The following is a 23,267-nucleotide window of genomic DNA, read 5'->3' as shown; positions in this document are numbered from 1 at the left end:
AAAACACAGACGTTATTCTTGTATTATTATTTATTAATTATTATATTATTTTTCATACAAACAACTGTAAACCTACTTTTGCCCCACCCTATAGTTGTACAAATTTAATTGCAATATTTTTCTGGGTTAGAGCCATGTACTAAAAGGAATAAACCATATCATCAAAAAGGAGATAGGATTGGGAAGATTCTTTCTCCAAAGGAAAGATCATAAACTGAAATCTTGGGATAAGGCAGAGGAAGAAGTGAGAGATGGAAAAAGCAAATCTGAGTCAGGAGTCAAAATTTACCCAATAGTGCTAGGATGGGGCTAACCATAAGACAGGTGCAATAGAGATAAACTCAAAAGAAATCCAGAAGTGAAGAGTTATGGCTCTCAACAACAAAAGTATATCAGGATCATAGACAGTACCCACAGAGCTCAGGTAATCCCACTCAGTCTTCCCACTGAGCCTGAGCCTTGACTGGTGTGGAGAGGCTTCTATGGTCATCATGACATGGTCCTCAAGGGCAGAGCAGCCAGCAGTGTCTCATAGTCAGGCTTGACCTGGGCCAATGAGATCTCAGGAGTCCTAGGGTCCCACCAACCCACCAGTTATTTGAATAGAAAAACTATTTAGATGCTAGTTTCAGCAATATTATAGACTGAATAAACAAAAAATTTTTTATCTACCAAATTCCTAAGGATGCTAGGTAAATAAAAATGAGTGTCCTTAAATTTTCATCTGGAAATACTAGAAAATAAAGAAATTTCCAGAGGCCAAACACAAAGAGTAAACTAAATGGCAGAGTATTAAGTGCTTAAGTTGAAGCTGTAGCAGCTGTGGCAATGGAATGTTGCCTATTTCCATTATCGAGGGGCTTGGGTATGAAGGGGAGGAAAATAATTTTCTCTGTACCCTTCTGTGTTCTTAGCTGATATTCCTGTAATAAAAGACAGATTAACAAGAGGAAAAGAAACAAAACTGTATTAACATGTATACCTCATGTATACATGGAAGACACCCAGGGGAAAATGGGTAACTCAAAAGGGTAGCCTAGAATCCAGGCTTAAGTACCCTCTTAATAGGGGAAGTCCTCTTAGAGGAGAGTAGATGGTTTTTAGGAAAAATAAATGGGCCCTTAGAAGAACAGATGGGAGGTGTAAAAGTTTGTGACAAAGTTTGTTTGAGTGTGGAATTCTAGTCACCTCTCCTGTGATAAAATTCTATCTTTCATGGTTAATGAAACTCCTGGGAGCAAGGCTGGGGTGTTCCTTACCCGCCTGGTGCCTGTTTACCAAATTTGTAGCCACTTAACTGAAACATAAAACTGGCTTAAAAAATATATGTATATATATTTTATTATTTAAAAATGTTTAAGGCCCAGGAATGCTGACCTTGTTAACTCGGTGTTGGTCCTTTGGGTGATGGCAAACACCCAGCTCAGACTACATGGTATGTAAAAGCAGCTGAATGTTACACATGCTGTAACAGATATGTCGAATAATGCATGGGTCCTTATAGTGAGCTATTAATCATTTAGCATGAACCTACTATGTGCAAAGCACAATAACGGGTTCAATTTTGGCACATAAAATAACACATGTAAGGCAAAATGCATTCTAACACTGTTTTAGGAATCTCAACACTAACATTTATATGTGGGCACTTACAGATTTAACAAAAGCCTCCACCTATTAAATGAAATATATCTCCTCTTGATAACAGTTACAAATCAGTAGAGTAAAATGGTGACCTGAAACGGTTTGCGAGTCATAGCAATTATTCTTGGTGGATGTGAAGGAGGGAATATTGATTTATGTAGAAATATGAGAAAAAAGAATAAAATAATCTCCATAAACATTAATTCTCCTGGGCAAAACTCTATTCTTTGGTAGAAGAAAAATGAGGAAAATAAATGAGCCCACACTCATTTCTACTTAAAAAGAGATCAATGCAGTTGTACTAAAAAGTAGTTCTCAGCTCTGGCTGCAAGTTAAAATCCTCTGGGGAATATTTTTAAATGTCAGGGTCCCCAGCAAATGCACTGAATCAAAATATGTGGGGGTGAAATCTGGCATTAAGGTTTGTGAACTACTTAAGTGGACTTATGAGGACTTAAAGGAGCAGAAAATTTAGAATTGACTAATGCACTGATTTTCAAACTATTTCTAAATATTTGGAAACTTTTTACAAACCCAATTAAAGCAAACAAATTAAGTATATAAAATTTTGGCTGCACTGGCTTAACCAAGGTTGGGAGGGTAATGTTGGGGTTGGGAAGAGGGTGTCCAGATCTGTGCCTGTTCACACGTGCTATCCTCCTTTCTGCCCTCCAAGACCCCAAGTGGTTCTGGACTCTTTGGAGCCAAGTATAAAAACTCTTCACCTGAAAGTTTCAAATGTTTCATTTGACAGATTCAAACATCAAATATACTCCCCAGGTATACATGAATAGTTATTGTAGATATCTATAAGAAAAAAATATCACAATGAGTGCAGACCTAAAAAGATTATAAAATGCCTTATAAAAAGCTTTACAAGGGAGGGTAGCCATCAACATTGGTTTAAATACTAAGAAAATGGAATTGTTATTACTGTAATTAGCTAGTTAATATTAATAATAGAAAGGAGCAAAGGGGAGGCCAGACACTATAAGCATGGTTGTCTGGGCAACTTTATACTCCCCAGGGAACCAATGGTCCGTTCCTCGGGGGAGGGGCCCAATAAAGGGAAAAAAATGGGCTCATGTACAATGAAGTTGATGACATAGGTAAAGTACTTGCCTCTCCATCTAACCTTGGAACAAAGATCATTGGCCAGGAGGGTGGACCCCAATGCAAGCCCATGAAAATTTGGGCATACATACTAGTAATTCCCAGACAAAGGAATTCTCTATTTCTTTTCCTCTTGCCTTGCCCCTGCTTCCTTGAATTCACCTGTGGGCCCTCTAGGGCCCTAGGGCCCATGGCCATGAAGATCCCACATGCAATGGACTGCAGCTGGGAACACAAGCTAAGGCTGTGCTTCAATGTGGAATAGAAGCGCTGGGCAGTGGCTTTGCTTCTAGCTCTGCTGAAGACAAAATGAGATTTTTTCCATGGAGGGGCAGAGGGAGAAGGGACCTTGGAAACTCAGGGGTTTAATTTCACAGAAATAAAACTTTACACAATGCCTCATCTCTTGTGGGGGCTCAAGAAATTGTGGGGGACTCACATCCACCAGCAACAGGTGGAGACATGGGGAGCACCCCACCAATAACAGAATGTGCCAGATGAACCCTTGATTCCATTTTGACACCTGCTTTCTACCAATCAGCTCCTCTTTTAATGAACTTTTTTCCAGCAGAGGAGCACTAAGACTACTGTTGAAAAAAAATTTTTTAAATATATTAGCTTAAGCCATTAATTACTGTTGCCACTTCATGATTCATTTATGATAATTGATGTATTTATTAATTCTTTGTACTTGTGCCCTGAAGCAATTCTGTGATGGGTGCAATTTTAAAAATTGAACAAATATAAATAACAAGCACTAACTGTACTAAGCAGTACCATTTAAATGCTATTTCATGAATTATAATCTTTCAATTCCATTAATTTAAAAGGATTAGTTTCCAAGATATTGTTGTCTTCTGATCCTATTTCATATTAGTTACTCTTGCAGCATCAATAACATCAGAGATTGCATAGCATCTTTCTTTCACAGGATCCTTATTCATAGTAAAAGCAAGAGTGTGAAAAAGAGACAGAGGGATGTCAATGTACAAAATGTTCAAACCTATAGAGAACTTTTATGAGTTTATTTGAGCCAAACTGATGACAATTTTAAGGAAGCAAAATCTCAACAGATTGAGAAAATGCTCCAGAGAATGGCAGTTTTCACCTTATTTTATACTTTACAATCAAAAGAGGAGATGTAAGTGGGCTGCATGAAACCCATTGGTGATAGCTTTGTGGGCAGGAGAAAGCAAAGTGGGGGTGGGGAAATCTCAGGAATTGCATAAAAAGTAAAATGATAGACATATGCATATATATATATATATATATATATATATATATAGGCTCAATTAAGATATGATATACTTTTGTTAGGGAAGATTCTACATGACTACCAATCATAAACTGCTTTTCGTTAAAAAGTTTTAATATTAGACCATCTTACGTACATTACTTTAGGTCTGAGTTTGTAAAGCTACCACCCAGGCCTCCCCTGAGCTTATCAGGTTTAGTATGTGGCATCTTTTTGTCCACAATGAGTACACCAGTTCAATTAATTTAATCAACTATTTATGGAATGCCTACTATGTGCTGGACACTGAGACAGACACAAAGAAGTATGAGTCATGGTCAGTGGGCCAAGGCAGGCTAATGGGCTTTATGATATGATAACTTTAATTCATTGAGCACCTACAGTGTACCAGAATAATGTGTATTATCTTTAATCTTCATGACAATGGTGCAGGACAGAAAATATAATCTCTACTTTATGGAAGAAAAAAAAATACAGCCACAAAGCTAGTATTTTGCAGAGCTAGAATTTGAACCCAAAGGTAACATGCTGGAAAAGTTAGCCTTTTCCTAATAGAATGCATAATCAGGAACCAAGACAGCAGCATAGGTAATCACCTGTACTTGCTGCCTCTCACAACCTCATCAAAACCACAACTAAAAGGCAGGACAACTACCACCCAGAACCGCGGGAAAGCTGTCTGAGTGGAAGTTCCACAACTAGAGAGGTGAAGCAAGTGCATTGAGACTGGTAAGAGGTGCAGAGGCGTGGAAAGTGCTGGCACCGGGATGTGCTGCTCTTTTAACCGGGAGGGAGATACTATCTCCTGCTTGCTCTGAACTCCAGTTCCAGGAAAGACTCTGGGGACCCAGGCACATATAGGGAGAAACTGGACTGTCTGGCATTGGGACAGGAATATGAGGGCGGCTTTCTCTTAGAGGTACTCGCAGCGATCATTGATTCTGCACGGGGGTGCGGAACATGGAGAACCGGGGACTTCTCTGGTTCAGGGCTGACTGACAGCCATTGCTGTTTGCTCTACCCTGGTGATTCCCAGAGACCCCACCCCACCCAATTTACAACCCCACCCAAGCTGTGTGCATTGGCTTTTGCATATGAATGGCCTGTCCTTTCACCTAAAACCTGTTAAACTGCAGCTGGGTCAGAGAGCCCCAGAGCTTCCAAAAGAAGACCCAAGGACTGGCAGCAGCAGCCTGCCTTGCTTCACAGCTGGGCCTCATCTGGGCACTTCCAAACCTCATACAAAGAGGAGGAAACTGCAGATGTCTCTATAGCTCCTGCTGGGCAGCCCCAGACAGTGGCTGACCTTGCTCCTCCTTAGAGATCCAAGAGCCAGTGTACCCAGTGGTCAGAGTGAGACCATACCAGATTACAATTCTTCACATCCATAAGAAACACACTTAAGGGGAAGACTCAGTGAGCAACAAAGCCCTACTGAAGCAAGTCCTGCCCCATAAGGGTGTCTCCTGCACAACAGATCTTCCAGTGTAGACACAGCTGGTCATCACAGCCAATTGGCCTGGAGTTCATTTCCTCCCAGTGTTACCAACAGCAATCAAGGGTTAACTACAAATGCAAACAGCCCACAAAGGGGTGCACCAAGAGCATCCACCTGACGTGACTGGGGAGGCTAAGCCACTGGGCCTTATAGGGCACCAACCATACAAGGCCACTCTATAAACTCAAGGAGATTTAGCAGCTACCCAGTACATAGAAACAAACACAAGGAAGCCACCAAAATGCAGAAACAAAGAAACAAGTCACAAATGAAAGAAATGGATAAAAGCAAAATACTGGATATAGAGTTCAAAACCACGGTTATAAGGTTACTCAAGATTCTTCTAGGAACATCTGAGAAACTTAGTGAGACCCTCAAGGACATGAAAAAAGACCAATCAGAAATTAAGCATACACTGACTGAAATAAAGAATAATATACAGAGATTCAACAGCTGACTAGAGGATCCCAAGAATCAAGTCAAATATTTGAAATACGAAGAAGCAAAAAACACACAAACAGAAAAGAAAAAAGAAAAAAGAATCCAAAAATATGAAGATAATGTAAAGAGCCTCTGGGACAACTTCAAGTATACCAACATCCGAATTATAGGGGTGCCAGAAGAAGAGAGAGAGCAAGATATTGAAAACCTATTTGAAGAAATAATGACTGAAAACTTCCCCTACCTGGTGAAAGAAATAGACTTACAAGTCCAGGAAGCACAGAAAACCCCAAACAAGAGGAATCCAAAGAGGACCACACCAAAACACATCATAATTAAAATGCCAAGGGCAAAAGACAAAGAGAGAATCTTAAAAGCAGCAAGAGAAAAACAGTTAGTTACCTACAAGGGAGTACCCATATGAATGTCAGCTGATTTCTCAACAGAAACTATGCAGGCCAGAAGGGAGTGGTAAGAAATATACAAAGTGCCGAAACCGGTTTGGCTCAGTGGATAGAGCGTCGGCCTGCGGACTGAAGGGTCCCAGGTTCGATTCCGGTCAAGGGCATGTACCTTGGTTGCGGGCACATCCCCAGTGGGGGGTGTGCAGGAGGCAGCTGATCGATGTTTCTCTCTCATCGATGTTTCTAACTCTCTATCTCTCTCCCTTCCTCTCTGTAAAAAATCAATAAAATATATTAAAAAAAAAATTAATATACAAAGTGGTGAATAGCAAGAAACTACAACCAAGATTACTCTACCCAGCAAAGCAGTCATTGAGAATTGAAGGTCAGATTAAAGAGCTTCACAGACAAGAAAAAGCTAAAGGAGTTCATCATGGCCAAACCAGTATTATATGAAATGCTGAAGGGTATTCTCTAAGAAGAGGAAGAAAAAGGTAAAGATAAAAATTATGAACAACAAAGTGACAACAAATACATATCTATCAAAAAGTGAATCTAAAAGTCAAGTGAATAAAAAATCTGATGAACAGAATAAACTGGTGAATATAATAGAATCAGGGGCATAAAAAGGGAGCAGACTGACAATTCTTGGGAGGAAGGGGGTGTGGGGGTGCGGGAAGAGATTGGACAAAAATCTTACACCTATGGACGAGGACGGGGGGTAGGGTAAGGGCATGGGCTGGGGTAGGAACCAGGAAGAGAGGAGCTATGGGGGGAAAAAAGAGGAATAACTGTAATAATCTGAACAATAAAGATTTATTTTTCAAAAAAGAAAAAAAAGAATACATAATCAGAAGGCTCTAGGCAACATGGTGAAGTAGGCAATGCTTGCCTTGCCTTTCCCTGGCACCTGCACTTTATGTGACCTCATTTCCCTATTGGAGTTCTTCCCATCTCCCACTCTCTTTCAGTGTTTTCTTTGTTGTTCTGTGAAACATAGAAACAGTACAACATAGAAATAATACCACGGTAATTAGTGATTTATTAATAACTAGAGGCCCGTTGCACGAAGATTCGTGCAAAAATAGGCCTTCCTTCCCCTGGCTTCGCTGCTGGCAGCCCGGGAGCCTGCAAGTCCTTGCTCCCGGCTGGAGCACTGCTCCTGTAGCTCCCTCTGCCCCCCACCCTCCTCCTCATAGCAGGCGTCCCGCCCTGCTCGTCGCTCCATGCCTGTGTATGCAAATTAACCTTCCATCTTTGTTGGGTTAATTTGAATACTCACTCCTGATTGGCTGATGGGCACAGCGGAGGTATGGTCAGTTTGCATCTTTCTCTTTTATTAGTGTAGATAGGAAAGGAGCAAAGAGGGTAGCCAGACATTATAGGCATCTTATTGGGCAACTTCACCAGGAAGCTGCAACTTTGCACTCCTTAGGGAACCACCAGCCTATTTCCTGCAAAACACTGGGAGAAGGAATCCAAAAAAAAAGAACGATAGATGCATGCCCAGTAAAGTTGGGATGACATGGGGAAGGTACTTGCCTGTCAATCACACCTGGGAACAGAGATCATTGGCCAGAACAGAGATCAGTGGCCACTGCAAGTGCAGAAACTTTGGGAATACATAATCTCCTGAACAAAGGAGTTCTCTCCCTCTTGACATGCTTCGCTCATGACTCTTGTGAATCTTGACTCTCTTGCAGTTGCCTGTGTGGCCCACAGCCATGCCAACCTTCAGATTTAATGGCCTGATGCTATACTGGACCTGGCTCCACTATGGAGCTGAAACTCCTGACACAGGCTCTACTGAAGCTCCAGCTACACTTCTTCTACAACTGGTCTAAGGAAAATGGGACTTTGGGAACCCAGGGATGTAATTCATAGAAATAAAGTTTTTACTTTATCTCATCCTCTCATGGGAGCCTCTGGTACCCCAAGAATTCCATCCCCACTTGTAACTGGGGGAGACAAAACCTTCTCCCCTCCATTAACAGAAACAGTCCATTTAGACATGCCTTCTCCATTAACTTTCTTCTACTCGAGACCAGAGCTGTCTAATAAAACTTTTAGCCATAAAAAAATGTTTCATATCTGCACTGTCCAATATGTAAATCACTTGGCACATGTGGCTATTCAGCACTTGAAATGTGACTGAGCAATTAAATTATTTACTTTAATTAATTTAAATTTGAATTTAAATGTAAGTAGCTGCTATACATGGCTAGTGTCTCTCAGATTGGACAATACAGTTCTAAAACATCTTCAACATATCCTGTCTTTAAAACATGACTTTTCCGTGTTTGACTCTTTTCAGAGCCTGTTCAGCTATGACTCAGTATCATTTACTGCTTCTAATATGTTGATGGTAATTAATTTGTATGTGTACCTCCCAGAAAAAAAAAAAATGGTTGCATTTGAACAAAGGCCTTTTAACCATGAAAATATGAACTTTCAGACACAATGACATACCACTAAGGTTTTTTTTTTTTTTTATCAAAAGTACTTTTAAATCCCATTAATTCCCTAACATGTGTATAGCCAGATGTTAATCCCACATATTTTTTTGTCACTTGCACTCTTGATAATCGAACAATTTGTATAACATACTTTGTCACAGAACTCAGATGTTTGCAAGTATTTTTTCAAAGTGCTTTTCCGGATACACATTTCATTCTATTTTCTGCTTTCTTTTTATACTTGAATTCAAAAAGTTAACACCAACTGGAGTACCCAGTTTCATGAAAAACATTGCTGCCAGGAGTCCAAGGACAACAGCCCAACCTTTCCAGCCCCTGTGGCATGTATCTGGGAGGCGCTAACGAGGCTACCACAGGCTCTCCAGCCCAGGGATATCGCATTTTTCTGCAGAGTTAAAAAATTGACGGCTTTCAGAGTGTGGAATTGAAGGTTTTAAGAGTACAAAATTGAGGAGGAGCAAAGTATGTAGCTGAGACACAAAAGCAGACAATAGGATTGACCTCATCCAATCAAAGGACTTTGGGAAAAGAGAAAGATGCACAGGGCTGGGGGGAAGGGATCAAAGCAGAAGCTGAAAACCAAGGACCAATTAAGACAAGTGGAAATCATGCCCCGGGTGGGAGGGGACTGGCTCAAAGGGGCCTGGAAAACCATGCACAGTCTGGAAGTTGATTCTGAGTGCTTGTTGTTCTGAGAACACCTTTGCTTTCTGGGAAATTTTCTATGGGACACCCAGATGGTCACCTGGCCTCACCTAATCTTAAACCAGCTGACAGGAGGATTTGTCTTGCCCTGATATGTCTGTTCCATCATGCACACAAATTTAGGGCTGATGTCAAAATGGGCCTTATGCCATTGGCCTTTAAGGTCAGGAAACAAACAGGATTAGGTGTGAATAAGAAATATATCTGTACTGGTTTCTGACCCAAGTTCCTGCTAATATTTGGACTTTGACCCCAGGTCCTGACACAGAGCTTCTGATTTTGGAATTTTCTGGATGATAGGAGCATCTTTTTTTCCAAGGAGGCGACTCTTGGTGGGTCCCTGGATGGGGGCTGGCCATCAGAAAGACAAAGTCATGCTTAGAAGCTTGGCACCTTCAACCCACTCCGTATTCTCCAGGAAGGGGAGAGAGGTTCATGACTGGTCATGCCTGTTGGATGAAGCCTCCATTGGAACCCCTGAAGGATGGATTCTGACAGCTCTGAGTTGCTGAATTATCCACATGATGGAAGGGTGGTGCACCCTCACTCCCATGAGCACAGAAGCTCCAGCAACTGGGCGCCTTCTGTGTCTGTGTAGCTCTTTATTTGGCTCTTCACCTGTATCCTTTATTTATTTTTTGTTATAAATTGGTCAATGTGTTTCTCTGAGTTCTGTGAGCCCTTCTAGAAAAAGAGGGGGTTGTAGGAACCCCAATTCATAGCTTGTCGGTCAGAAGGACAGGTGAGACGTTGACAACTGAGACTTGCGATTGGTGTCTGAAATGGGGCAGTCTGGTGAGTCTGAGCTCTTCACCTGTGGATCCCACGCTCCTTCCAGGTAGATTGTGTCAGAACCGAACTGAATTACAGGACACTCAGCTGGTGTCAGCAAACCGGTCCGTGCCGGGGTGGTGGGGGGGAGGGGGGTGGACCCACACACCCAGGGTCAGAAGTGTTGTGAGTGTGAGAACACAGAAAAGCCTGGGAGTCATTCCTAGACAGGAGGGGAAAGGCAGGAGCCCACAGAAAACAATTGAACACAATTCTAAAACAAATTCCTCCAAGTTTTCACTCAAAAACAATGTAGGGGAAGTCACTCTTGTAGGCCAGTGTTTATTCTCAGGAATGTTTTAATTCTTTCATTTATAATCGGCACACCTTCACTCTGGGTTATTGATATAAAAACATCATGTCACTCACCGTTTACTGAAATTAGAGGCTTTCCCTCTGAGCAAAGCCTTGAAGTTTGTATTTCTATCCATTAGATGCGTCTCTTCAGTACCTGGAGCCCCTTTCTGCAGATACACAAGCATTACAGCGTTATGTCAGCAGATGTAAAACACCATGATTTCTCAATGAAAATAATAGTAATTTAGGAAAGTAAAATAAACTACAGTGTCATTTTAGAGGGTTTGCAACTGTTAATTTTCTGTCTTTCTTCAGGTTTTAGGCGGATTGCACACGTGTTTTTAGTTCAAGACCAGAGATGGGAGGACTGAGTAATCTCTATTCCGAAGATTTTCCTGGAAGGGGCCCTAACCAAGCTTTTGAAACAGGTAACTCTGTTGTGCTCACTGTTCTAACTTTCAGGTTTCTTTCTGAGCACATATTACAAGGAGCTTATTCTCCCTGACAGAGCCTGTCTGACTTGACAGTAAGGTATAAGATATATCCACTCAAGTGAGAAAAAAGGAAATTGAGGTCAGTTTGTATTTCCTTCAGGCCATAAGCTTCCTAAGCAGAGACTATCATGTTTTACTCCTTAGTGGACTGTAACAACAGCATAATATTCTGCATCTAATTAGTCCTTTAATTAATTTTATTGGATTCCCGATGGTGACCACTGGCCTAATTTGAAGGAATCGAGTTTGGCTTCTAGTCTTAAAGATAAGCCCTTGTAGTATGGAGGGGGAGATGCACTTTAAAAAGACATGACAATCTGCCACCCGGCACTGCTGTCTGCTTTGCATTTCTCATTTCCTGCCGTGGTCAGGCCCGAGGAGGCGGCACTGAACCTTCAGCAAGGCGGTGTCCACAACCCGAGAAGAGGGAGGGGCCACAGGTGCTGCGATTTGTGACTTCAGGATATTGGGTGACAGCTTTATGAGGGGACTATTGTTTTTTAAATTGTGAAATAATATGAGTATACATATATATGTATGTATGTGCATTTATATATTTATGTACATATAATTTTTAATTTTTTAAATTTGTTTTATTGATTTCAGAGAGGAAGGGAGAGGGAGAGAGATATATAAATATAAATGATGAGAGGGAATCATTGATCGGCTGCCTCCTGCTCGCCCCACACCGGGGATCCAGCCCACAACCCGGGCATGTGCCCTGACTGGGAATCCAACCGTGACCTCCTGGTTCATAGGTCCATGCTCAACCACTGAGCCACACGGACAGGGCCATAGATATTTTTTTTAGTCAAAAGACATTAAAAAGAAACTAATCCTGTCAGTTTCCTGAGAGAAGGTCACAATTGTTTAAGTACCTTTACCAAATTTATAATCTACACGATGACAAATATGCAAAGTAACTTCCCACAAACACTTTAACAATGTTCCAAGCTTTCCCAGGGGTGCTGGCTATACGCTTTTCGGCCACCTGGGGGCGCGCTCCTGTTATGGGTAGGCCCCCCACAGCTCCAGGGCTAAAAAGAACAGGAGATGTCCTTTTCACACCTCACAGTTCCTTTTCCTGTTTTCAGAAGCCAGTTCCTGCCCCAGTTTCCTCATAACAATTCATTACAAAAGGTGACTTAGTGAAAAAATGGTTAAGCAGGAAGATTCAGGCGATCTCCAGTCTGCACGCCTTGATATCCATAGCTTCATTTTTCTGGTGCTGAGTACAATTAACATTTGAGTTTTTATTTAGCCATGAAGAAATGGAGATTACAGTTATTACTGAAAATAATTCACTTTGGTTTCTTCTCCTATCTTGCTTGCCTAATTTTTCCAAGTTCATCTCAGGTTCCCCCTCTCCAGGACAACCCCATCCAACAGGGCTTTCTCACTGCCCGGTGTTTTATTACATATAAGCAAAGAATCACTTACGTGCTACTTGATATATTTTTACCAAAAGGGGAAAAAAAAACTGTTGAAGACAGGGGCTGAATTATATGCAGTATTTTTTTAAAAGCCCAGTCAGCATATAAAATAGTGTTAGGTACATAGACAGCCTTCCATAAATATTTGCTCAAATGAAACTAAAAGCAAATGTTAAGTCAAGCTTAAACCCATAAATCACTGGCTATTAATCTTTACGAAGAATTCAAGTAATGTCATGACTATTGCTTTAAGTTACTGAGATGCCATTTTCCTGACTTTTGTACTTGCCATTCACCACATATTTCTCCAAAAGACTTTTAGCCAAACCAAAATGTCTGTACTTGGAAGGAAAGTATGTGTGTACTTCTAGGCCAGCTGAGCAGTAGATGTTTTTTAATGAAAATGTCTCACTTTTTCTCATTTGGAAACAGTGAGATACTTCGCCAGCTCACAAATCCGCTTGTGATCATAAAAAATAAAGTGAGTGGCTGCTGAGTGAACATTTTGAAAGAGAAAACTCTCATTTTTCTGTTATATTTCATGGCAGGTTCCTGGTCAGGCAGTAATCTTCTTCTGATACCATCTTTTCTCTTCTGCACTGTGACCAAGAAGAAGTACATTCCTTAGTTTACCATCAAGATGAAACCCCAACACCCTGAAGTACATGCTCCTCCTTAAGGCTAAGGAATATATCTCTTTTACTCTTGGGTTTCAGGATCCTATTATTTCACATTTTATCTCAGTCCTCACCACAATCTAACCAGTTGTCATATTTATATTCCCTTTAAAGGTGAGATATCTTTTGAATGTGTAATTTAGTTCCTTAATTCAAAGATTTAAAAAATATGTCTACATAAGATAAAAAAAAAAAATTCCCTCCTCTGCCCTAGCTGGTTTGGCTCAGTAGATAGAGCATTGGCCTGCAGACTGAAGGGTTCCAGGTTCAATTCTGATCAAGGGCACATGCCCAGGTTGTGGGCTCAATACCCAATAGGGGTGTGCAGGAGGCAGCTGATCAATGATTCTCTCTCATCATTGATCTCTCTCTCTCTCTCTCTCTCTCTCTCTCTCTCTCTCCTTTCCTCTCTGAAAGCAATAAAAATGTAAAAAAAAAAAAAAAAATTCCCTCCCCTACCCCCATCTACTCAGTTCTCATTCTCCCAGCCTCATACCACTCACTGGCAGTTACTGTGTGTCTTTCCAGAGTCTAGCTATAATAATAAAAGCATAATATGCTAATTAGACCAGACGTCCTTCCGGGACAAAGCCAGGGCTGCATGACTTTTGTGCGTCAGGCCTCTAGTTTATGCATAAAAAGCAAATAATAAATATATAGTCTTATTCCCTTGTTTATCTAAAAAAGAAAAAAATAGTAAGTTCAGTATGCTACCATGAAGTTTGTGCCTTTATTGTAGGAATTTTAATTCAGTTCTATCAGTCTTCAAATTCAAGTGTGCTCCACACTTCAAAACTGCTTTCTTAACTAGGAAGAGGCCTGAAAGGCATCTTGATCTTGATCCATATTTTTACCACCAGGCTCCCTGTCCCAGCCATGCTAAGTCCTGGGGACTCTATGATTGATGATGAGCTGAGGAGTGCTGACAGGATCAAATGAAATTGGTTAAAATTTTAGCTTGTTGGTTTCAAGGTTTGCATTAGCTATGATAAAGGCAGAAGAAGAAAAAGAAAATACCCATGATCCAGAATATTTTCTAACCATGATATCGTTTAGTCAACTTGCATCTCAATTTCAAATCTGTTTCTTTATATCAGTGTTAGCACATTTTACTGGTGTTGGGATATTTGGGATGATTACAACAGTGGCCCAGGTTGCTCCTGGTAGCTGGGTTAGGGAGTGGGAGAGAAAGGGGCTCATCTCTTACCAAGCTCCTAGTGACCAAGGAGCCCAAACAGGAACAATATAAAATGCAAATAGAATCATACCATTCTCTTTCTTGAAATAAGTCAGTGGCTTCCATCACCTGTAGATGAAAAGACCAAACTACTAGTGGCAGCACCCAAGGCCCCCCAAATGCAGCCCTTGACTTCTTCCAGGCCTCTTGTCTCAGGCTCCCCACACTCCATAGGCCAAGCATAAAGGTAAGGCTGCTGTCTTGGATTGCAATCCTCTTTCATTCCCTTTCCCTTGTTAATTCTCATGTATCCTAGAAGAACCACATCAGGACTCATCTTCTCCAGAAAACCTTTTCAGACACTTGTAGTCTGGGTGTATTGCCCATCCCATGTGCACCTGATGAAACTGCTTATCTAATTACTAGAGGCCTGGTGCACGAAATTCATGCACTGAGGGGAGGAGGGTCCCCCTCAGCCTGGCCTGAGCCCTTTCACAGTCCGGGAGCCCTCATGGGATGTCCAAATGACGGCTTAGGCCTGCTCCCAGTGGGACATCCTTAGCACTGCCACAGAAGCGGGCGAGGCTCCTGCCACAGCTGCTGCGCTCGCCAGCCATGAGCCTGGCTCAGGGCTTTTGGGGAGTGGCGCTCCCCCTGTAGGAGTGCACTGACCACTAGGGGGCATCTCCGGCATTGAGAGTCTGCCCCCTGATGGTCAGTGCACATCATAGCGACCAGTCATTCCACCAATCAGTCAATTTGCATATTAGCCTTTTACTATATAAGATCCTCCCCTTACAGGCCCTTCTTCCTCACCAGACCATAAGTTACACAAAGCCAGAAATATATCTTTCATCCTTTTTTCTTAAGGCCTGCCACAGGGAACCTCAATTTAGAGGATCACAAAATCAACTCAATGGTTACTACAGTTACCTGAACTCAAAGACTCTTGCTTGGCACTATGTGTAAATATGAGAAATAGATGCCCTCAGCCTGGCCTGTGGATCAGGCTGAAACCAGCTCTCTGACATCCCCCAAGGGGTCCCAGATTGCGAGAGGACACAGGCCAGGCCGAGGGACCCCACCGGTGCATGATCGGGGCCAGGGAGGGATGCGGGAGGTTGGCCAGCTGGGGAGGGACCATGGGAAGGCTCCAGGGCATGTCTGGCCTGTCTCACTCAGTCCCAATCGGCCAGACCCCAGCAGCAAGCTAACCTACTGGTGGGAGCATCTTCCCCCTGGTGGTCAGTGCACGACATAGCAAGCAGTTGAGCAGCCTTAGCATATCATTAGCATATTATGCTTTGATTGGTTGAACAGATGACCAGACCTTTAGCATATTAGGCTTCACACTAGATCATCATATTCTGTCTCCCACACCAGCCTATCATTTAATAGGTGGTTTTCATAAAATTTTATACTGTAACAGATAACAGCATGAGCCCTGGAATAAGCTTTCTTGGGTTAGTAATTCATCTGCCATTCATGGCTTTGAGAGCTTGGGAAGAGCTATTGATCCTGTCTATCTTTCATTTATTCATTTGTAACACTAAGTGAATAATAGTACTCACATGTTCTGATAATTAAAGGCTATGGTACAATTAAGTGCTTAGCATAGTATAGAAAAAGAGTGATTAACTAGTTCATTTATTTTCTTACTTTTTATTTTTTCTTTGTTTTTTGTTTGTTTGTTTATTTTAATCTTCACCCGAGGATATTTTTCCATCAATTTTTAGAGAGAGTGGAATTGAGAGAGAAAGACAGAGAGAAACATTGATGTGAAAGAGACACATTCATTGGTTGCCTCCTGCAAGTGCCCTGACCAGAGCCTGGGCCAGGGAGGAACCTGCAACCAAGGTACATGCCCTTGACCAGAATCGAACCTGGGACCCTTTGGTCCACAGGCTGATGCTCTATCCACTGAGCCAAACCAGCTAGGGCTTATTGTTTCTTTTTCCCCTCTGGAATGTAAATTACTATATCCCTAGCACCTAGAAAGCTACCGAGAAGCCCAGTGCATGTATGTAGACTATTTGGTGAATGGATGTATCAGTAATGACATGTGAGTTAGTCATAGTGTGCATAGTGTATTCAAGCCACTGCAGGTCATCCAGTTTCCCACAGAAGTGGAAGTACCCACCACGTCCTCCTAGCATGGTCCCTAGACATATTAGATATCAGTACCTTGTCATTCCCATCTCTTACACGAGAATGAGGCTGTTTGGCAATATCCGCTTTGGATTTGAGTGACAGTGACAAATATAAGTACAAATATCAGTAAGTGCGATCTCTCAGAGAAGCACATACAGAGCCTTGCTACAAACAATGACAGTTGTCACAACTATTTCAAAACAACGCACACAGAGCAACTTCCTCGTTATCACTCGTATCTCTACAGATATTGGAATCCAAGTCTTTTGTAGAGTTTATATCCTCAACCAGAAATTCCTATTTTGTAGTCACTAACATCATCATTTAACAAACTAGAACTTGACATTTTCAATATGAGAAATTTATTGTGACTCATTTTTCTATGTAAAAAATGTTTTCAAGGAAGGAGAACATTATGTGCTAAAAACTTTTGTGTGTGTGTGTGTGTGTGTGTGTGTGTGTGAGGCTATTTTTTATAAATGGGGTTTGGAGGACATTGTTTAACTTCATCAAAGTTTGACTTTATTTTTGCTCAAGCTAACTGGCAATACCATGTTTAGAGAATAAGGATGCCAGGTTTTATTACGTCTCAACGTGTCCCTATCTGGCTGTGACTTTGTTCAATCACAACACTTCTCATGACATGTGCAGGTCATCGAGCAGCTAGTCTCCAAGCTCTTCCCAGCCTCTCTTTCTGGATATTTTCAGCTGAAGGTGCCCTAATAATTCTACAGTGAATGAATCAATAAGGGGATAACTCCCTGACTTGATTTTATGCAAACATGGTAAGGAAGCACAAGAAGTGGTTTTTACCCTCAAAAAACTTACCAGTTCAATAATATTTAGGAACACTGTAAGTAGGTGGTATAAACTTTAAAAGCAAAGCAATTGTCTTTCCCATTACTTTGATTTTTGTTTAAATACACTATTTGTTCTAAAAGATTATTTTAAAAATCATGCTAAAGAAGACATGAAACTTTTAATGGTTCTCACAGAGAAGGGGCACAGGAAGTGGTAGGTGGTGGCAGGTGGTGGTGGGATGCCTTGAAAGGGTTGATAAGCACTGGTCTGGTGAGACTGAACGTGGGCCTCAGCTGTGTGATGTTGACCAATCTCCTTAGTATCTCTCACCCTCTTTTCCAGCATCCTCATCTATGCCAACAGCATAAAACCCTTATTGCCTGCTGCACCACTTTTGGGGAAAATCACATTTTAATAAGTTCATGTAAATGCTTTGAAATGGTAAAATCTACAATCACAGTTTAGTTATCCTAACATCTACAAAGTAAGGCAAGGATAAATAATGTATAGGTGAAATGAACTTTGTTCATAATTTAGATGTACAAAACATTGTTTATTTTCTACCAGCAAACTTAATGTCTGTGTCAAGTCTAGCAACACAATCTCAGTCACACTTGTGCTTCCTTCCTACAGAATTGAATGTAAGTTTGAAATGGGTCACAAAATACCAACTTGTGAATATGGTAGGAGTGAGGGGCACCTGGTTTCCATATTCTACACACAGGTGTCTGCTGCTGGGGCACCCACTTGTCCTCAGTTGTTGACCCACACAGGTTGCCAGTGATATATTACTTCTTTCTGTCCAACCAGCACCTTTAAGCCCAGGTCTGCACCTCCTTAGAGGTGTGGATATTTTTCTGTGAGCTGTGTAAGGACCCTCTTCCTAGATTCCCTCCGAAGACCTCTGGGGTCTTCCTGTCCCTGGGCTCCGTCAGCTCTTCTCATCTGTCACCTGGTTCTAAGATCGCATCTCGGCTCCTAGTTACCACCAGGAAGGAAACATCTGTCTTCTGCTTTCTGGTCTCTACTGATTCTGGGGAAATCCCTCCCGGTCTCCAGGGGAGCCTTCTTCCTTTATAATCAATCCCTTACAGTATTTTTGTTCCCAAAGATTTCATTTTTCCTCCAAGTCCTCATCATTCCCTGAGGCTTGGATTTAGCTTGTTCGCACTCTTGGCCCAGCTCTCTACAGAGTCGCCTCCTCCCCTGAGATAACGAGGCAGAATTGCCTGGCTGCCCAGAGGGACAGAAACACTGGTAGGAAACACTGACACAGAGGTGGAAACATTAGTTAATATTTTATAAAATGTAAGCTAGTGTATAAAAGTTAATATCCCACAACTGCTACCAACAATAGAAGTGGATATATGTAAATAGAGCTGGATTAGTTGAGTTTGAGATCGTTTACCCAACAACCCCCCTCCCCCCCCCAAAAAAAAAGAGAGAGAGAGATTTCAGAAAATGAGAAAATAACACATGGTTGCTTTTGAACTTAATAGATTCATGGCAAGCAGCATAGTTTTGTTACGTGTTTCCCTTGCCTCTCTCCAGGGTCTTAGCCTTTCTCTGAGGCCAGGCAGGAAAACCACACCTGCCTGTGCCCCCTGGGTCAGCATCCTTGGCACCAGCATTCGGTGTGCCTTTCTGGGGTGGCTGATGAGCAAGCCATGACCCACCTCCACTCCCCACTGCCCACTCCAGTCCTCCAGCTTCTGCTAGCCTGTCGAGCTGCATTTTCAATTACAGTCTTTGAAAAATGTCCAATGGACCTATTAAATCAGTGGATGTGATGAACTGGACCCAAGGCAATGTCAATTCTGTGCATCCCTTAGGATCGCGGCGATACCATGGGGTGAGGAAAATCCAAGTGTGAAAATCATTGCTTTGAAGGAAGCAAGGACAACTGAACCATTTCTTCTATTAAAATGCATGAAATTTAAATAAATGTCCCCGTTCTTCTCAGGTCCTGTCAGCCTTCGTTTTTTAATGCACTGAAACATTTAAATATTTATTAACTTCAATTTACAGAATTTATCATAGCTTCATTCGGTCAGGGAACCTACACGTTTTAAAATATATGGCACTTTAAAACAGCTGGACCAATTTACCTGACCAAGTTGTCCCAGCTGGCAGAGGAGGCTCTTTGGGAAGTCTGCTCCTCGCCACAGTCCAGGCCAGCTGGCCTTGCTCTTCCATGAGGTCAAGGAGCTGGTTTGTGCCTGGAAATAAGTGAACCCCAGCCCAGGCTCTTGTCACTTGGAGGGTCACCTTCGAAGGGAGATGGAGGAGATGTCAAGGATGGGTGAGAGTTGGGGAGGAGAACTTTGGTGGCCATCTCCATAAACCACTCTCCTTCATTTTTGACACGTAGACACTTAGAATTGATATTGTCTCTATCTTATCTCAAATGCTACAAACACCCAAAAGACTCCTACACAGAGGTCTGGAACCGCCTCTCTGTGTTTACTAATGGCCGTTTCCCATGATAACTGCAAGTGATTAAGAAGATGCTCTTTCTTCCCTTCCTTGTCACCATCACGCTTTGTTACTCAACTAACACAATTTTGGGAGTTAGATTAGGAAAAAAAAATCCAACAAAGGAATGTAATTTGAAACCCCACCATGCTGTGGAAACCACCTTTCCTAGGGACTATAGACCTCTTCCAATTTATGGAGCCATCCGTTTTCAAAGGTCTCCAGTAAATCACATTTTATACACATTGACATGCTCTAGACTTGCTTCTGTTGCTTTTGCAGCAGCACCAGCAGTATTACTATTCCCTTTTTAAATGACTTTAAAAAAAAAAAAAAGGCAAGATCTTTAAAACTATTGAATCATCCGTGACTAGCCACAAACTTTGTACAAGGGATGCTGTATTTTTCCTTTCATGCCTTCAAATAGACTCCTAGCCTCTGCCTTATCACCATTCTGCAGTCGCAGTTAGAACGCAGGGAAGGAGAGTGACACAGACCACACGCGTAAGCATGGCAGGCACATGGAGTCAGAGTGAAGGGGTCGGGGAAGCCGCCAGGGCCCTGGCCTGAATTTTCCACCATGTACCTCTGCACTGGGCTACCCATGCACACCGGATGTGAAATGTCTCTCTAAAATTAAATTATGAACCGTATGGAACAATTTGCGTGAAACAATTTTGTGTTCTTTCTGTGTCCCATAACCTAGAGAACATCTGTATATTTATAGTTTTTTAGAAAACAAAAATAATTGCTGAGTATACTAGTATATACCACTTTGTAACTTGCTTTTTTTGTTGTTGGCAAGTGCCTCTTTATGTCAATAAATAAATACAGACATGATAAGCATTGGTGATCACAAAAATATGCCATTGTATGAATCTGTACCAATTTATTTAAAGTCTCCTATCAGGGGATATTTTGGTTGTTTTGGCTTTGGGCTACAGTGATGCCACTGGGCCCCAGGGCCCTGGGCCCCGGTCTACCTCTGGTTGCCGCCACACCTGCCATGGTGACATGTCATGGGAGCCCAGATTCACCTTGTGCTGACAGCTCCAGCTCAAGCCTGCATGGAGCTTTTCTGATGCTAAAGGAGCCTGGAAGTAAATGAGAGAGAGTTGGCTCCCCTGCTCCAGGCAACCCTCAACCAATGGGGGACAGAACTGGGGGATAAATGCGCAGCCTCCTGTCCTTGGGTGCAGTGGAGTTGAGCCCCAGTACCCCAAAGCATCCGCCTCGTTATATGTGATTTTTCCTTCTTCCTTCCCTACTCTCTCCCTCCGGCTTCTCAGGACCATCTTGAACATAAACCCACGTGTATCCAGGCAAGTCCTGTTCTCAGACTCTGAGCCAAGGTGAGGACTATGACAATGGTGCACAGGATGTCCTTGAACGTATATCTCGGCCATCGATCTACTTATTTCCTCAGGATCAATTCCTAGAATTCTACATTGCTGAGTCAAAGGGCAGAGACTTCTAAAAACAAGCTCAGACGCTGCTCTATTTAGCAGAGTTCCGCACTGTAAGAGCATTGAATGCATTTTATTTGCCTGTGTTGTTCAGTCCCAGAGCGGTCATGAAGGAAGCTGATACCAGCTTCCCGCAGCCTGTAAGTCGCCCTCTCCAGAGGCTCCAGAGGTCTCTTCCTTTTGCTCTCCTACACTCATGATGAATGGAATAATTAGAATGCACATCCACTGTCGTCCAAATAGACATCTCATTTTATTGCTTGGTAGTTATTAAAAAATGAGTAGTCATTTTGCTGCTGAAAAGACTACTTACGGGAAAAGTGAAGTAAGGAAAACATTTATTCATAATTTAAGCCACAAGGAAATAAAACCAACCACCAGATAAAACGTCTGCTTCTCAAGCAGCTCCATCTTTCTATCATAGCAGCAGTGGAACTCTTAATTATCGGCAGCAAAGTCTCTGGGTTTTATTTTCACCAGTGTCAGTGGTAGGAAAGGAGAAGTAACTGCCTGGAACTGCTCCAGAGGAGCTGCACAGGCAGCTCTGGGTGGGGCAGCAGCAAGCTCTCACTGGACAGGGGACATGGACAGACAGTGTCATTGCCAAATCTGGATAAGCCACAGCCTTTCCATGAGAGGGACTGGTGAACATATGCTTGCATGTATAATTTATATCAACACATATGTGATTATCTTTAAAAATAAATCAACTATCTCTAAATCATTTAAAGAGGCAATGTACCTTTCAGATATCTTTCAGAAAGTCTATTTTTTAAATTTTTTAGACTGAGGAACATTTTATTTGACTTTGGAAGGCAAGTAGTGCATAGCATACCCGATTTTAATGTATACTCCCCTCATCTTTTGTACCCCACCTGCATTTTTGTTGTTGTTGTTAATCCTCACCCGAGGAGATTTTTCCCATTGATTTTTAGAAAGAGTGGAAGGGAGGGGAGGGGAAGACAGAGAGAGAGAAACCTTGATGTGAGAGGGACATATCGATTGATTGCCTCCTGCACGTGACCAAGCCTGCAACCGAGATAAGTGCCTTTGACTGTAATCAAACCTGGGACCCTATCCAGTGAGCCAAACCAGCTAGGGCCCGTGCATTTTGAAATCCCAGTTCTTCAGGAAGTCTATTTTTGATGTTTTATAAAATCTGTCTCTTGGCAAACATGTTCAGGTTCTGCCCTGTTGGATGGCTTCCCTAAAAAACAAAACAAAACAACAACAACAACAAAATATTTCCTTGGCTGTGTTTGCCATCAACATCAATAATGCAGCAAGGCATTCCGACTGCTATTTATTCTGTCATAATTACTATCACCAAACTTACATGATTACCGCGTTAGTAAATCTGTTGATTATGGATAGCATCGATGCTGTAATACATCAGTGACGACTGGCAGCATTATGGAGATGTGGTCCATATACACATGGATAGTTGTACCTTTGAGGGTTATAATTTAAGCATTTCCCAGACAGTGTCATCCCCACCGGGCCTCTCTTTTCAATCGCTCCCATAAAGGCTTCATTTAAACATTCTCCCTGCTCAGAGTCTCTGTGGCCTTCTCCAATGTCCTTCATGCAGTCTAGACTGTGTTTTGTATTCAAAAGATATTCACTTGATAGTATATGGACCTAGTAATGTCCTGGTTTCTTACATTTGCTAAAAGCATGGGCACTGGATTATAACAGCCACTATAGCCAATTCTATTTCTATTGTAACAATAATAGATCTTCCTTTAGGCAAGAGCCCTACAGAATAAATTTTTGTGGCATTGGATCCTTCTTTGCTTTTTTAAAAAATCTTTTTTATCTTTTGAGGGATACAGGCAAAGGGTACAATTAGGCCTTTATTCAAAACACTGACATCTCATAGAAGGAATCTGCTTGTACTGCGTAATTTTGATTTCAGAATTTATGGC

Source organism: Plecotus auritus (genome assembly GCF_963455305.1).
Source record: "Plecotus auritus genome assembly, chromosome: 2".
Classification (NCBI taxonomy): Eukaryota; Metazoa; Chordata; class Mammalia; order Chiroptera; family Vespertilionidae; genus Plecotus; species Plecotus auritus.
Note: the sequence above shows the minus strand (reverse complement) of the source record.